This window comes from Dipteris shenzhenensis, chromosome 9 (assembly GCF_047967505.1).
Source record: "Dipteris shenzhenensis isolate YYH24624 ecotype China chromosome 9, Dip_SZ_1.0, whole genome shotgun sequence".
Taxonomy (NCBI): Eukaryota; Viridiplantae; Streptophyta; class Polypodiopsida; order Gleicheniales; family Dipteridaceae; genus Dipteris; species Dipteris shenzhenensis.
The window spans coordinates 12,603,629-12,617,881 of NC_141604.1; the positions used below are offsets into that span (position 1 = coordinate 12,603,629).

At 43.7% G+C, this 14,253-nt stretch overlaps 1 pseudogene across 1 annotated transcript in view; it reads left to right on the forward strand.

Annotated features, from left to right (window-relative positions):
• The window catches only part of LOC147898213 (pentatricopeptide repeat-containing protein At3g09040, mitochondrial-like), a 51,995-nt pseudogene extending 40,497 nt beyond the window's left edge, over positions 1–11,498 (forward strand). The window contains exon 4 of the transcript XR_015541542.1: positions 8,576–11,498. The product of XR_015541542.1 is annotated as a pentatricopeptide repeat-containing protein At3g09040, mitochondrial-like (transcript). The remainder of the gene's footprint in view (positions 1–8,575) is intronic.
• The last annotated feature ends 2,755 nt before the right edge of the window (positions 11,499–14,253 follow it).

Genomic DNA, 14,253 nt, shown 5'->3' on the forward strand with positions numbered 1-14,253 from the left:
TCCTAGTCTTTCCATTTCCCTTGCGTCCTGCATCCATTATGCATGACCTATCATGTGGTTTGATGCACCTGAGTCAACATACCACACATCATTGCTTTCTTTTGCACTTGTCATAGAATTGGTCATGTGTTGCACCATAAACAGATGCTCATTTTTGTCATCACCCTATCTACTAGAGGATGCATAATTGCCTTGCTTTAATTCTCCAGTCATGATGTCATTCTGCTTTTTATAGCAGTCTTTAACCATATGACCCATTTTACCACAGTAGTAGCATTCAACATTGTTGTTTGCATTTTGGCCTCTCTGCCATCCACCACAACCTCTTTGGCTCCTCCTGCCTCTAAAGTTACCACGTCCTCCTCCATAGGAATGGTTTTCTTGAATTTGCTACATATTCTAATTTTTGCCACGGCCTCCAAATCGGCCTGCTCTACCTTTGTCTCTACCTCTTCCAACATTTGAGTAGAAGACAACTTCTTTTGAAGTTTCTCCTGAAGAAGATGCACCACCATTTCTCTGCTCTTTAGGAATTAGAAGAGCAATCAACTCCTCAAAATCAGGAAAATTCTCACGGACGGCAATGGATGTCCAAAATTGTGCATAATCCTTTCCTAGACCACCATTCAAGGTCATAGAAACTAAATCATCATCTTCCACTGGCGACCCAATAGAAGCAAGTGCATCTGCAATCTTCTTCACCTTCATGTGGTAGTCATTGATGCTCATATTTTCTCTCTGCACATTATGCAACTCGTGCTTGAGCTGCATTTTCTTGGCTTGCGTATTTGTGCTATATATTTTTGTCAAAGCGGACTCCTGGAGAGGGTGCATCATGGGGAATCGGCATGGAGATTCCATGCAGGGTGGAGCTTGTGGGGCCACATAGTTGGCAAACGTCGGTGGCACAGGGACGGTTGGGCATTCATAAGATGCCCCTCCTTGAGATCCTCTCGGATCTCCTCGGCTAAGGTCTTTTCCTCACAAGTCCCTCATCCATGGATCTTCATAATCCATGCATTCCCATTGAGGGTAGCTTGTGAAGGAGAGGGTCTTGGGTCCACAAAGGTGGTTTCAGTCCTGACTGCATTTCAGGAGCTGGTTGTTGCTAACCTTCCCTTCCCACTAACATTCTGGTGAAGGGGTTTTGCATGTCTGTCGACTCTATTAGGACTAAATGTCCAAACATTAGAATGTACCTCTTAACCTAGATGCTACAGAAGGGGTGGGAGAGTTGGGAGAGGCCACACTAGTGAAGGGAGCTTCGAAAGCCCTTGGACCTGAGGGGTCTTGCATCACCTCGTCCAAGCTCTCTGTCTCATTGAAGCTAGATGGATCCTCCTATCGGGGTCCTATTACGGAGTGGGAGCTAGGAATCGAGCTTTTGGATTGGACTGATCCCTAGCTAGGGCGAAAAGTGGGCTGAGTGTAGCTCGAAGTACTGTCTTCAGGTGTGGGATCCTTGGACCAAATTCTTCCGAACCGCAAGTGCATGTATGAGACCTCTAATAGGGCACACTCAGGCTGAATTGTAATTCTATAACTTTTTTTCTTCTTCTCTAGACTACCCCAGAGGTATCCCCATGGTCGAAGGGATAGCACTATGGGAGCGGTCATAAGGATACATTAATGCACTAGTTGGCAGGATACTAGTATAGAAACGGGCGGCGGGATAGTGCCTAACATGTGGATCGACTGGATAGGTAGTGCCACGTGTTTGGCGGGATAGGACATAGGTGGTATCCCCACAATTGACAACGATTGGAGGGATAATGGGGTTGGCGGGATAATGCCTAACGGTCGGCGGAATAATTATAGCGATGAGTGTGGGGGTAGCAAGATGGCAACGTTTGTAGGGATGAGCTTACCACACCGTATATGGATCGACGGGATATGAATATGGCCACAGACGTGGGGATAACTGAAAGCATCGATCGATGGAATATTATTATAGCAACGGTCGTGGGAGTAGCGTTAAGACCACGAGTCAACGATTGTCAGACCGGTGGGATGGCTAACTATGACATGCATTTAATTAGGGTGATAGGTTAGACCATGATCAGACGTAAGGTCATGGGTATAGCACTATGGCCATGGGTCAATGAAGTTTGATCGATGGGATAGGGCTATGGGCATGGTCGGCAAGATAGCTCTAAGCCGCCGACTTGTGGGGATAGAAATGTGCTATGTCGTCGACTGGTTTTTGATGTTTTTTGACAGATTTGGAGTTTTTGTTCATGTTTTTTTGTGCTAGGGGAATCCTGTACTACCTAGTCTACCTACTTAATGCAAAAAACTTGAAAGAAAAACAACATTTGAGTGCCAAAATGAAAGATTTCTTGAGGCATGACTGTTAACACATAAAACAACTTTGAAATTCAGCTTGATTCTTCATTCTTGTTTTTTTTTTGTGAGATTTGACAACATATACACCTTAGCAATCTAAGAAACTACCTTCCTATCATCCCAAATCTCAAGCAAACCTAAAAAACCAGCTTCCTAAGCTCAAACATGCTCTACAACATGCAATGATAGTTTTCCATCTCTTTTCCTTCCAACTCACACTTCCTTCCTCATTCCTCAGCTAAGACTTCACTAACAAAGCTCCAAGTTAAGCTTGAAGCCTTGTGCAATGGGTAGATTACAAAAGAAAGCAAGTGCAAATGCAAAAGCATACCTCCATTCCCTCTCAACAGAGGCGCCGAAAATGTGTGGTCTTGATGGTGACTCACGTGTCATGGGGATGTTGAAGGAATGCCGTTGGAGCCTCCACTCCAAGATACTTCCTTGTGAGAGCAATGCAAGCACGAGCTGTCCACTTGTGTCACGCAAGCGGCTTCTAGATTGTCACAATGTGTTTCCATGAGAGAAAGAGGGAAAGGGGAGATGGAAGAAGAGAGGAGAGAAGGGAGGGAGAGGGAGAAGGGGAAGAAAGAGTGAAGGGGGATGGAGTCGCAAACACAAAGGCACTATGAAGGAGATAAGATAACACCCAAAGACACTCTTGAAGAGAAGAGGGAGCATGTATTCCAAACTTGTGCAAATAACAATGGAGACCAAAGTCAACCATTTGGTCTTTTATACATGCCACCTTTTGAAGGGAGGGCCAACCCTTCTCCTTTTAGCACTCTCCCTTTCTTTACATTTAAAAAGATCTTGGGCCCGTAGGGTGCCAAGGCATATTTGCTCCATCTCTCCCTACTGTCAGAAATAGCACTTGTGTTAACCATATAAGAGCGCTTGGGACAAGCCTTACATTAGGAGGTGCTCCAAACTGGGTCCCAAATAGTGCTTGTGTTAGCCTCGCACCTCCAAGCCCTAAGCTATTTGGGACTCAAACCCCCTGTGTGAGGCTCAAAACTTGGAGTGGTGAGACCAATCTTGGGCTACTTGCGGCTTGACTCCCGTGAGGCAATTAACTGCACTGACCACATTTTGTGGCAAGTTGTAGCTGGAACGTGCAACATGTGACCGTTGCGGGTATTTGGGGCTTAAACTCCCTGAGCTTGTACTGTACTCCTTCCATGGCTGCAATCATTGAAGTAAATCATAAAGCCTAATCACCTCTAATCACTGGTTACCTTGCATTCGACGATTGTACTCCATGAATGTTAACATACTTGGAAAATTACTTTTATTCCAATGCAGTTGTGTGTGTGTGTGTGTGTGTGTCCATATGGACGTATAACAACACAATGATAGAAATTTCATTGTTGAAATCATCGAAGAAAACATGGAAATCAAAAGTGCATGCATATCCCAAAGTCCATAAAGCTCCAATAGTCAAATAAATATGCGCATAGAGGTTCGCTAATGAAATAGACATTGTGTAGGACATCCTAGATGTGCTGGAATAAACAGGTGTCAACGATGCACATACCCCGGCGTGCAAATGACACCTACGTAAGTACAATAGGATCAATTTAAGAATTTAGAAAATTGAATGGAAAGACACTTAAGTGCATGTTTAAAAATGAAACATGTCCTGCTCCATGAGAGTACTTACCATCACGTGGTGTGGTAAGACGATGTCTGAAGAAAGTATACATGTAGTCGCCGTTTATACTTCGAAAAAATCTCTCTCTCTCTCTCTCTAAAATGTGAACATGGTAGAATAACATACATATGTTATTCTTCCATGCTCACATTTTAGACTACATGTAATTCAGTGCGCCTATATCGTGCTTATTAAATCAACCATTTGATGGATGGTTCAGAAGAGTTGAACACTTTGTTTTGGGGTTGCGTTTGTGTATTAATATTCTCTTTTATTGTAACGTTTGTGTGTGCGTGTATACATGCACGTGCGTACACGTGTGAGAGTGAAAATTCAAACATAGGATCTTCTTTCCATGTATATCCTATTTTATCTTTCAAACTCTATGCATGCATTTAAAATCACATGTCATTCATTACTTATGCATCGAGCTTTTTAAAGTAAAGACAAAGAATATCGTTGAATAAGCTCTCTCTCTCTCTCTCTCACACACACACACACAGGAGGACCATCCTCGTGTAATGGTGAGCGAGAGGGAGGTACTGGTGGTATGAAGAGTGCGTATGGAGATGAACTAGACGAGAGTCCCTACAATACAACATGCAAAGTTTTTTTCCAAGAAATCTCTCTCTCTTTCTCTCTCTCTCTCTCTCTCTCTCTGATCTCTCTCTCTCTCTCTTCATTTGTTCAAATAAATCTTAACTCATGAACGAGCAATGATGGACACCTTCAAGGAAATCTTAACTAACTGGTGATGACACCTTATAACTCAACCTCAACGGAGCGCAGTTGGCAAAACGTTTCAAAGACATAGCTTTCAGTGTTAAGGCAGCTCCACTTAGGTCAACCCTCTCCACATCATCTATGTTGCTTAAAAATCTATTCCATTTCAGAAGGTGGGTATAGGGGTCACATGGGAATGCCATGTGGTGCCCCTCTTTGCAGCCTCTCCTCATGTTAAAAGGAGGCATTATGTCGGAGACAAGCATGTAAGTGGGAATGGTTGACACATGAGGTGATGGGTTGTTGGAAGGTTGAGATCTTTGCTCCCTCTCAAGCATTTCAAGCACACATTATGCATCTCTAGCATAATGTCAAGATTTAAGCCGCAATGCACATTCACATAAGCATAATTGCCTCATTGAAAGGTAGTTGGATCCACTTCACCTTGTGAATAGCAGGGAACACTGGTATCTACCTCCCTTGCAAAATTTAGGGACAATGTTCATAGAAACCGCAACGATCAAAACTAAGCATGCAACAACAACAATTTTTCAAAGTAACAAAAAAACATTATAGCCTTCCTCCTTGAAAAGTTTCTCAAACTTGCATTTTAGGTAGCAAAGGGAAAGAACGACATAATTGCCATCCCCGGCCTCTACAGATTCATTCGATGAATTTTGCAATGCAATATATAGCTACAACCAATGATGAAGCAATCATACCATCAATGTATCTCTTAAAGAGAAATGTTCACTCAAAAATCACTAAACCAAGTTTTTCACTAAGAAAATCATCTCCTCGGTTCTTCTTTACACTCATGTATTGCTGCCCTCAAGGAATTAATAGTTTGAGAGAGCATCCATGCAAGCAAATTAACGGAGTGCTAGAGAGTTTACTCATTGGAATAATGTTAATGACATTTACATCAAGAATCTCGTGTGGAATTTGGAATCATGGCGGTTGTTGTCAGTAGCAAATGTTCGAGTTCATGAATTCGAAGCTCACAGCGATGGTGAGCTCTCATAGTTCGAACCATCTCATTTTGCTGCATTAGAGAGCTTTCGTTCTGCAATATAGTAGTGTGGGTAATGATGCAAAAAGGTGGTAGAGGGGTGAGACTGCAAGGAGCCAGCTAGAGATGCTTCAAGTCATGGTAGAAGAGAAAATCCAATGCCTCCTACAGCTGCAGCTTGAGATCCTACACTATCAGGAGCTTCCCAACCCCTGCGTCTGGTTTCCGGATCGAACTACTTAGAAATATGAGATCATTAAGGGATCGAACTACTTAGAGATCGATGTTGATATCGAGTTCATCCCCCCTTGCTATTGCCATTCTACATTCGGCGCTTGGTTATGTGTATTCAGTCACAGTAGATATGGCATTCTTGATTGAATCTCAGGCAGAGGAGGAATTGCCACAAAGGATTCTCGGAGCCGTTAGGATTGCTCAATTAGAGATGGGGTCTGCGGTATTTGTAGAGGGCCACCGTGAAGTCACTGCTCTTCCTCAAAGTCCCAACAACGAATCATCCTAGCAGAAGTTCAATGAATCGCCTGTTCGAGCCCGCTTCCAAACCGTCTGAGTCTGATGTCGACAGAGCCATGTGCTGCAATGCGTGACCCTGAGAGAATGTTTGCCTATGGCCTTGTACAGGCAAGGAAGTGGGTTGTGGGAGGTCGGCATAGCTCCGTTTGGGACAACTCTTCGTGCTCAAGATCATGGCGATGGCGATCAGAAATTGCCCATCGGTGGACGGCACAGAACCAACTCCGAATAGGATTACCATGAGATCCAACAGAGGTAAAAGGTTGGCTCGCTCAGCCAGCAGGTTTTATCGGCCTATTTGCTTTCCTCCTATTGTGTGTGGTTTGCCACGCTATGCCCAAAGTAAGCACCAACCCTGTCAAGCGTTTGTACTTCGAGACTCTGAGAGCAAAAATGGGATGAACAGCAAAAGGAAATGCGCCCAGAAGTTGTTGGAATCGGCGCTATTTGGCATCAACGTTGCTGTTGCCTACTTGTTTAGGCTTGCGGTGATGCCTTACAACTCCTGGGATTCATGGTTGGCTATCATTTCAAAGTAAGCACCAACCCTATCAAGCGTTCGTACTTCGAGACTCTGATAGTAAAAGTGGGATGAACAGTGAAAGGAAACATGTCCAGAAGCTGTTGGAATCGGTGCTGTTTGGCATCAACGTTGTTGTGGCCTACTTGTTGATGCTTGCGGTGATGTCTTACAACTCCTGGGACTCATGGTCGGCTACCATTTCTTCCGCAGAGCCATGCGCATCTAGCTTCCACTGCCATAGCCAAAGCTTTGTGCTTTGAGCTTCCACCGCCATACCAAGCGAAGCTCGCACCTCCATTCCTCACTCTCAATCTCTCTCCTTCATGGTAATTCAACGATTTGAGAGCACCTGAAGGATGGCTTGCTCGATCCTCGCTCCCTGCTGCTTGAGTCCAAACTCCCGCTCCCTGCTGCTTGAAGGAAGGTTTGAACAAAGTCTGAGTCCAAACTCTTGCTCGTTGCTCTCCAAATCGGTGGAAACACATATTCTCAGCGGAGAGACCGCTCGCTGGAATTGTTGAAAAAACATAGCATGCAAACGAAATTTTGGGAAATTTTGAATTATGCCAAGTGGATGGGCTAAGAGTCCAGAGCCAAGTTCCTTTCGGAGTGCCATATAAGAGATATAGAGAAGATAAGATTACTTTTAAGTCTCCTTATATTCATTAGGTTTTCAACTCATTTCACCTCTCCCCTCCTCCCTTTTCATTCATCTTCCTCTCCTAGTATGTATTTTATTTCACTCAATTCTTGACCTTCTCCAATGAATTCTTGGCCTTAGTAATGACATCAGTCTCCAAGAAACGAAATTCATGTTTTTGGCCTGTCCTCTGGATAGTCTTAGTAATTGTTCTCATTTTTTTAAAGCAGAAATTCGAAAATTTCAGGATTTACTTCTAAAATAGGTGTGATCCTTTGATTGGCATGGGAGTTATGTGCACTAATGGCTTTGAGACAAGTTTGGGAGTGAGCATGTAAGACTTTATTGTCATTCTGTCTCTCTCTCCATTCACTACCTCCTTTGTTTTACATTTTGGGCAGGCCTTATAAATGACAAAAGTCATTCATTTCTTTCACTTGTTTTGAATTCTTTTGGTTGTAATTTTTGTCCCAAAAGTATTGATCCACCTATTTCACTATTAGTCCACTTTAAATTTACACACTCTCTCTCTCTCTCTCTCTCTCTCTCAATCCCCCTCTCCACCCTTGGATCATTATGTCATGCATCATCCAGAAAACATCCAAATTACTCTTCAAAGGGAAAGCATCCAAAATAGGCATCATTATTTCCCTCCTTTTTACCCTCCATGACATAAGCCCTTTAGTCGTCCTCACTGTTTTACATCGATAATCAGGGAATCTAGTTATAATACCGTTAAGAGTCGACAATTAGGACAAAAAACAGTTGCAACACACTTTCTGGCAATGTTGTCATGCTTGAATCCACTTCTGGCAATGCTAGTCTCACGATGAATCGTAGCAACAGGAAAACCCAAAATCTCCAGATTTCAAGATAAGATTGGCAAGGAGTCGCTATGGACAGACGGCTTGCAAAATCCAGCTTGGGCTACAGAGCTCCAGTCCAAGTCCGTGAGTTTGGCAAGGATGCATCTAAAGGGCAAGAACTGCGCGTGAAGACTCACGTCGATGGAACGGATACGTCAGTTCAGAAAGTGCATTCTTGGACTTCTCTCATCTGGGGTTCTATTGAACTTGGGAATTCAAAGCATGCCCTCAACCTCTACCAGAAAATGCAAGAGGATTCTATATATGCTAGCAAGTATACCTTCGTGGTCGTACTGAAGGCGTGTGCTAGGGTGAAAGATGCAGAAAGAGGCCGACACATACACGCCGAGGTAGCCAGAAAGGGGCTGGAAAAAAACCTTTTTGTTGGCAGCTCCGTGGTGTCTATGTATGCCAAATGTGGCTCGCTAGCAAGAGCACGGGAAGTGTTTGACAAGCTGCCAGTTCGAAACGAGGTCTCATGGACTGCCCTCATAGCAGGATATGCTGAGCATGGGCTTGGTGAGGAAGCGCTGAACTGTCTTAAACAGATGCAACTGGAGGGTATCTCTCCTGATGCTGCTACCTTTGTTTGCAGCTTGAAAGCTTGTGGCAGCATAGGAGCCATACACAAGGGTCGAGAAATGCACTCGGAGATAGCCAGAAAGGGGCTGGAAAGAGAGATCGTTGTTGGCAGCACGTTGGTGGATATGTATACCAAATGTGTCGCTTGCAGAAGCACAGGAAGCCTTTGACAAGCTGCCAGTTCGAAACGAGGTCTCGTGGACTGCACTGATGGCAGGTTATGCCGAGCATGGGCTTGGTGAGGAAGCGCTGAACTGTCTTGAACAGATGCAATTGGAGGGTCTCTCTCCAAATGTTATCACATTGGTTTGTAGCTTGAAAGCTTGCGGCAGCGTAGGAACCGTGGACAAGGGCCGAGAAATACACGCCGAGATCTTCCGGAAGGGGCTGGAAATAGATCTGTTTGTTGGCAATACCTTGGTGGATATGTATGCCAAATGTGGCTCGCTTGCAGAAGCACGGGAAGCTTTTGACAAGCTGCCTGTTCGAAATGAGGCTTCGTGGAATGCTTTGGTGGCAGCATATGCTGAGCATGGGCTTGGTGAGGAAGCCCTGAATTGTCTCCGACAGATGCGACTAGAGGGTCTCTCTCCAAATGCTGTCACATTTGTTCACAACTTGAAAGCTTGTGGCATCACAGGAGCCATGGACAAGGGCCGAGAATTACATGTTGAGATAGCCAGAAAGGGGCTGGAAAGAGATCGTGTTATTGGCAACACCTTGGTAGATATGTATGCCAAATGTGGCTCGGTTGCAGAAGCACGGGAAGCATTTGACAAGCTACTTGTTCGAAACGAGATCTCATGGACCATACTCATTGCAGGATATGCCGAGCAGGGGCTTGGTCAGGAAGCACTGAACTGTCTCGAACATATGCAATTGGAAGGTCTCTCTCCAGATGCTGTGACGTTTGTTAGCAGCTTGAAAGCGTGTGGTAGCATAGGAGCCATAGACAAGGCCCGAGAAATACATACTGAGATAGCCAGAAAGGGGCTGGAAAGAAATTTAATTGTTGGCAACACCCTGGTGCATGTGTATGTCAAATGGGTCTTGCTTGCAGATGCACGGGAAGTATTTGACAAGCTGACAGTTCGAAATGAGCTCTCCTGGAACACACTGATGGCAGGATATGCCGAGCGTGGGCTTGGTGAGGAATCACTGAACTGTCTCGAGCAAATGCAACTGGAGGGTCTCTCTCCAAATGCTGTCACATTTGTTTGCATCTTGAAAGCTTGTGGCAGCATAGGAGCCCTGGACAAAGGCCGAGAAATGCATGGCGAGATAGCTGTAAAGGGGCTGGAAAGAGATCTTGTTGTTGGCAGCACTTTGGTGGATATGTATGCCAAATGTGGCTCACTTGCGGAAGCAAGAGAAGCTTTTGAGGAGCTGCCAGTTCGAAACGAGGTCTCATGGAATGCACTGATCACAGGATATGCTGAGCATGGGCTTGGTGAGGAAGCACTGAACTGTCTCCAACAGATGCAACTGGAGGGTCTCTCTCCAAATGCTGTCACATTTGTTTGCAGTTTGAAAGCTTGTGGCAACATAGGCGCCATGGACAAGGGCCGAGAAATACACGCTGAGACAGCCAGAAAGGGGCTGGAAAGAGACCTTGTAGTTGGCAGCACCTTGGTGGACATGTATACAAAATGTGGCTTATTTGCAGAAGCACGGGAAGCATTTGACATGCTGCCATTTCGAAACAAGGTCTCGTGGACTGCACTCATGGCAGGATATGCAGAGCATGGGCTTGGTGAGGAAGCACTGACCTGTCTCAAACAGATGCAGCTGGAGGGCCTCTCTCCAGATGCTGTCACTTTTGTTTGCAGCTTGAAAGCTTGTGGCAGTATTGGAGCCATAGACAAGGGCCAAGAGATCCATGCTGAGACTTCAAGAAATTGGCTGGAAAGAGATCTTGTTGTTGGCAGCACCTTGGTGGATATGTATTCCAAATGTGGCTCGCTTGCAGAAGCACAGGAAGCATTCGATATGCTGCCAGTTCGAAACGCATTCTCATGGACTGCACTGATTACAGGTTATGCCCAGCAAGGAGAAAGTGAAATTGTTTTCCATATGCTTGAGAGCATGAGAGGAGAAGGGATAAAGCCAACTGGGGTCACATTGTCCACCATTCTTACTGTATGCAGCCACACGGGTCTAGTGAACAAGGGCCAGAATTACTTTGAGGTCATGAGCAGAGACTATGGCATCACTCCAAGTATTGAGCATCACATTGGCATTGTTGATCTCCTCGGCCGTGCAGGGCAACTAGACGAGGCGATAGCAGTGGTGAAGGAAATGCCTTTTCATCCTGATCCTGTGGCATGGCATACAGTGTTGGGTGCTTGTCGAAAGTGGGGTAATGTGGAGCTTGGAAGACTCGCTTTTGAACATGCAGTGCAATTGGATGAAAATGATTCTGCATCTTATGTCTTGATGTCTAACATCTATGCCGATGCACACATGCAGCAGGAGAAAAGAAGGTGGAGGCAATGAGAGTGAAAAAACAAGCATGGAAGAGGCCTGGACAGAGTTGGTGGACTGACAGTAGGGAGATTCTTTAGTGGGGGACTGATAATAGGGGGATTCTTTAGTGGGGCATACAAGACATTCTTACAACACAAGGAGACACACACACACACACACACACACACATATGGGCATTCCCTTCCTCATATAAAAGGAAAGGTCTTCCAGTTTTACGTGCATATATATACATATATACGCATGCAAAACTGAAAGGCCTTTCCTTTTATATGAGGAAGGGTATGCCCATCACAAGACATACGTTGAATCTTGATGCAAGAACAATGGGTTATGTAAGCACACTGAGAACTGGGCTATCTTGTGTGCCCTAATCATTACACCCAGAAGGACATCCATACACGTGGTGAAGTATTTTCGGGTTTGTGATGACTCAGGTGGCCACACCATTGATATCAAAGATAGAACGTGACGTGTGTGCCTCATACTATTATTTATAGGCCTTTACGTGGTGATTGCATCCACCTTTGTATATTATTCATTTTGTAGAATGACACCTACTTGTTGGAGATAACGATTAATAGAAATACGCATATGTTTCATCAGATTATCCTCAATGAAATGTACAGTTTTTGTTTCATTTTCATTTTGTATTTATCATATGAATGGTACTCATTTGAATTGTTTAAAAAAGATATTATTAACCACATTGGTTAGGTGGGCCAATTTTGCTATTTTGATAGTTTGAGAAGTGGATTTAGGAGACAAATTATGCCTTGGAGCCTAGTTTGATTTTAATATTTGTATCTATCATATGAATGGTTCTCATGTGAATTGTTTAAAAAAGATATTGTCAACCACATTGCTTAGGTGGGCAAGTTTTGCTTTTTTGATAGTTTGAGTTGTGGAGTTAGGAGATGAATTGTGCCTTGGAGCCAATTGGGCCCAAGCCAATTGTCAAGCACGAGGTAAGAGAGTGATGGGGATAGCGTAGTATTGGGTACCCTTTAAAAGGTGGAATGTACATAAGGAAGAGCTTTGAATTTTCTTTTAATTGGTGTATGCTCTTTTCAAAACATGAGCTCAAGCTCTCTTGTTTCTCAATGTTGCTCGTTCTTGCTTTCCTTTCATGGCCTTTGTGACTGCCATACTTGCATTTCTCCTTCACTCTTTCTTCTCATTCCCCTTTCCCTTATCATTCTCTTCTTTCTCCTTCCCCTCCCCCTTCTCTCCCTTGTGGAATCACAATTGCAACAACCCAGGAGCCATGTGAGTGAAACATGTGGGTAGCTCTTTCTTGCATTGCGAATGGTGACCTACAAGAGGAGGTACACAAAGAGTAGCCTCAAGGATTTTAGGTTCCTAAATCCAATGGTATTGTTTACAAGATCCCCATAAGAGAAAACCCCAAGTGATGTTAGGAGAGAGATAAGGCAACTGAAGCAAAATAATTTTTTCGTAGAAGACTATGCCCATGATGTAAGGAGAAAGATAAGGAAACTAAAGCAAAAGAAATTGTTCATAGAAGACCACGCCCATCAATTTTTGAACCTGAATGCATGACTGGATGCAACAAAAAAATCGATCACTTAAACAATGGCGGAATAGTTTTGCAAGGGACTACAACCAAAAATTCAAATTTCTATTAGTGGCCTAGTACTGCCATCAACAAGCACACATGGGTTCAATATCCTAGTTGATGTAGCCAAAAAAGCTCAAAGATGCATAGGAACAATTAAGGAAAAAAAGAAAAAATATGAGGCAAAATCTGAAGAAGATTTTGATGTTTCAAGCAATGAATCTGACTCTAAATCTGACTTGAGTAGTAATGAGTCCAACAGTGATTTAGATACTGACTTAAAGAAGAAAAGGAAGAAGAAGAAAAAGAAGTCAGCAAAGAAAAGCAAAAAGGAAGGAAAGAAGATGAAGAAAGAGAAGGTAAAGTAAAAAAAGATTCCTATGACCTCCGATTTGGAGAAACTTATGGAATTTAAGTTGCAAAGTTTGGGAGGTGAATCAGAACTAACCATAATTGTAGTGCGAGATTTGCAATAAAAGTCACCCAACTGCAGCATGCTGCTACAACCATAATGCGCGCAACAATCCACAACAATAGTCATAGAGAACTCCAACACAATGGGCACTAATGCGGTAGCCATGGGAGCAAATGCAATGGTCATTTCGTAGCAACAACAACAACCACAACAACAACAACAAAAAAAACAACAAAGAAATTGAGAACAACAAAGGAATTGGAACCAACAAACTAATTGGAATCAACAACAATCAAGAGAATGTGGATATTGCTTAGATACATATGGCCATTGTCTAGGACCCAATTGTGCCCTATGGTTGAAGCATCGGGTTGAAAGAGGACTTCCAATTGTCTGATATGGCAATCAAGGCCCACAGCAACAACAACAACAAAAACAACAAAGAAATTGAGAACAAAAAAGGAACTGGAACCAACAAACTAATTGGAATCAACAACAATCAAGACAATGTGAATATTGCTTGGGTACATATGGCCATTTTCTAGGACCCAATTGTGCCCCATGGGTGAAGCATCGGGTTGAAAGAGGACTTCCAATTGTCTAATATGGCAATCAAGGTCCACCACAACCTCAAGCAACAAAACAGCCCCCACAAGCCAGTGCAATGTTGATATAAAAATTACCAAATACTTTGAGAGGCGGAGCATCGGCATAAAAAAAGGATCGGCAGCACAATCCGCATGAGTTGTGTGATAGCTCGGGGTGTATCTTGATTGAAACGCTATCAAAAAAACCATGGGGCGTGGAAGTATTGGTAGTGACCAGATCAAAAGGATCAAATTCAAGAGAAACCACATGCAAAGAAAGAAGTCAAAGAGAAAGCTCTTAGATGGAAGGA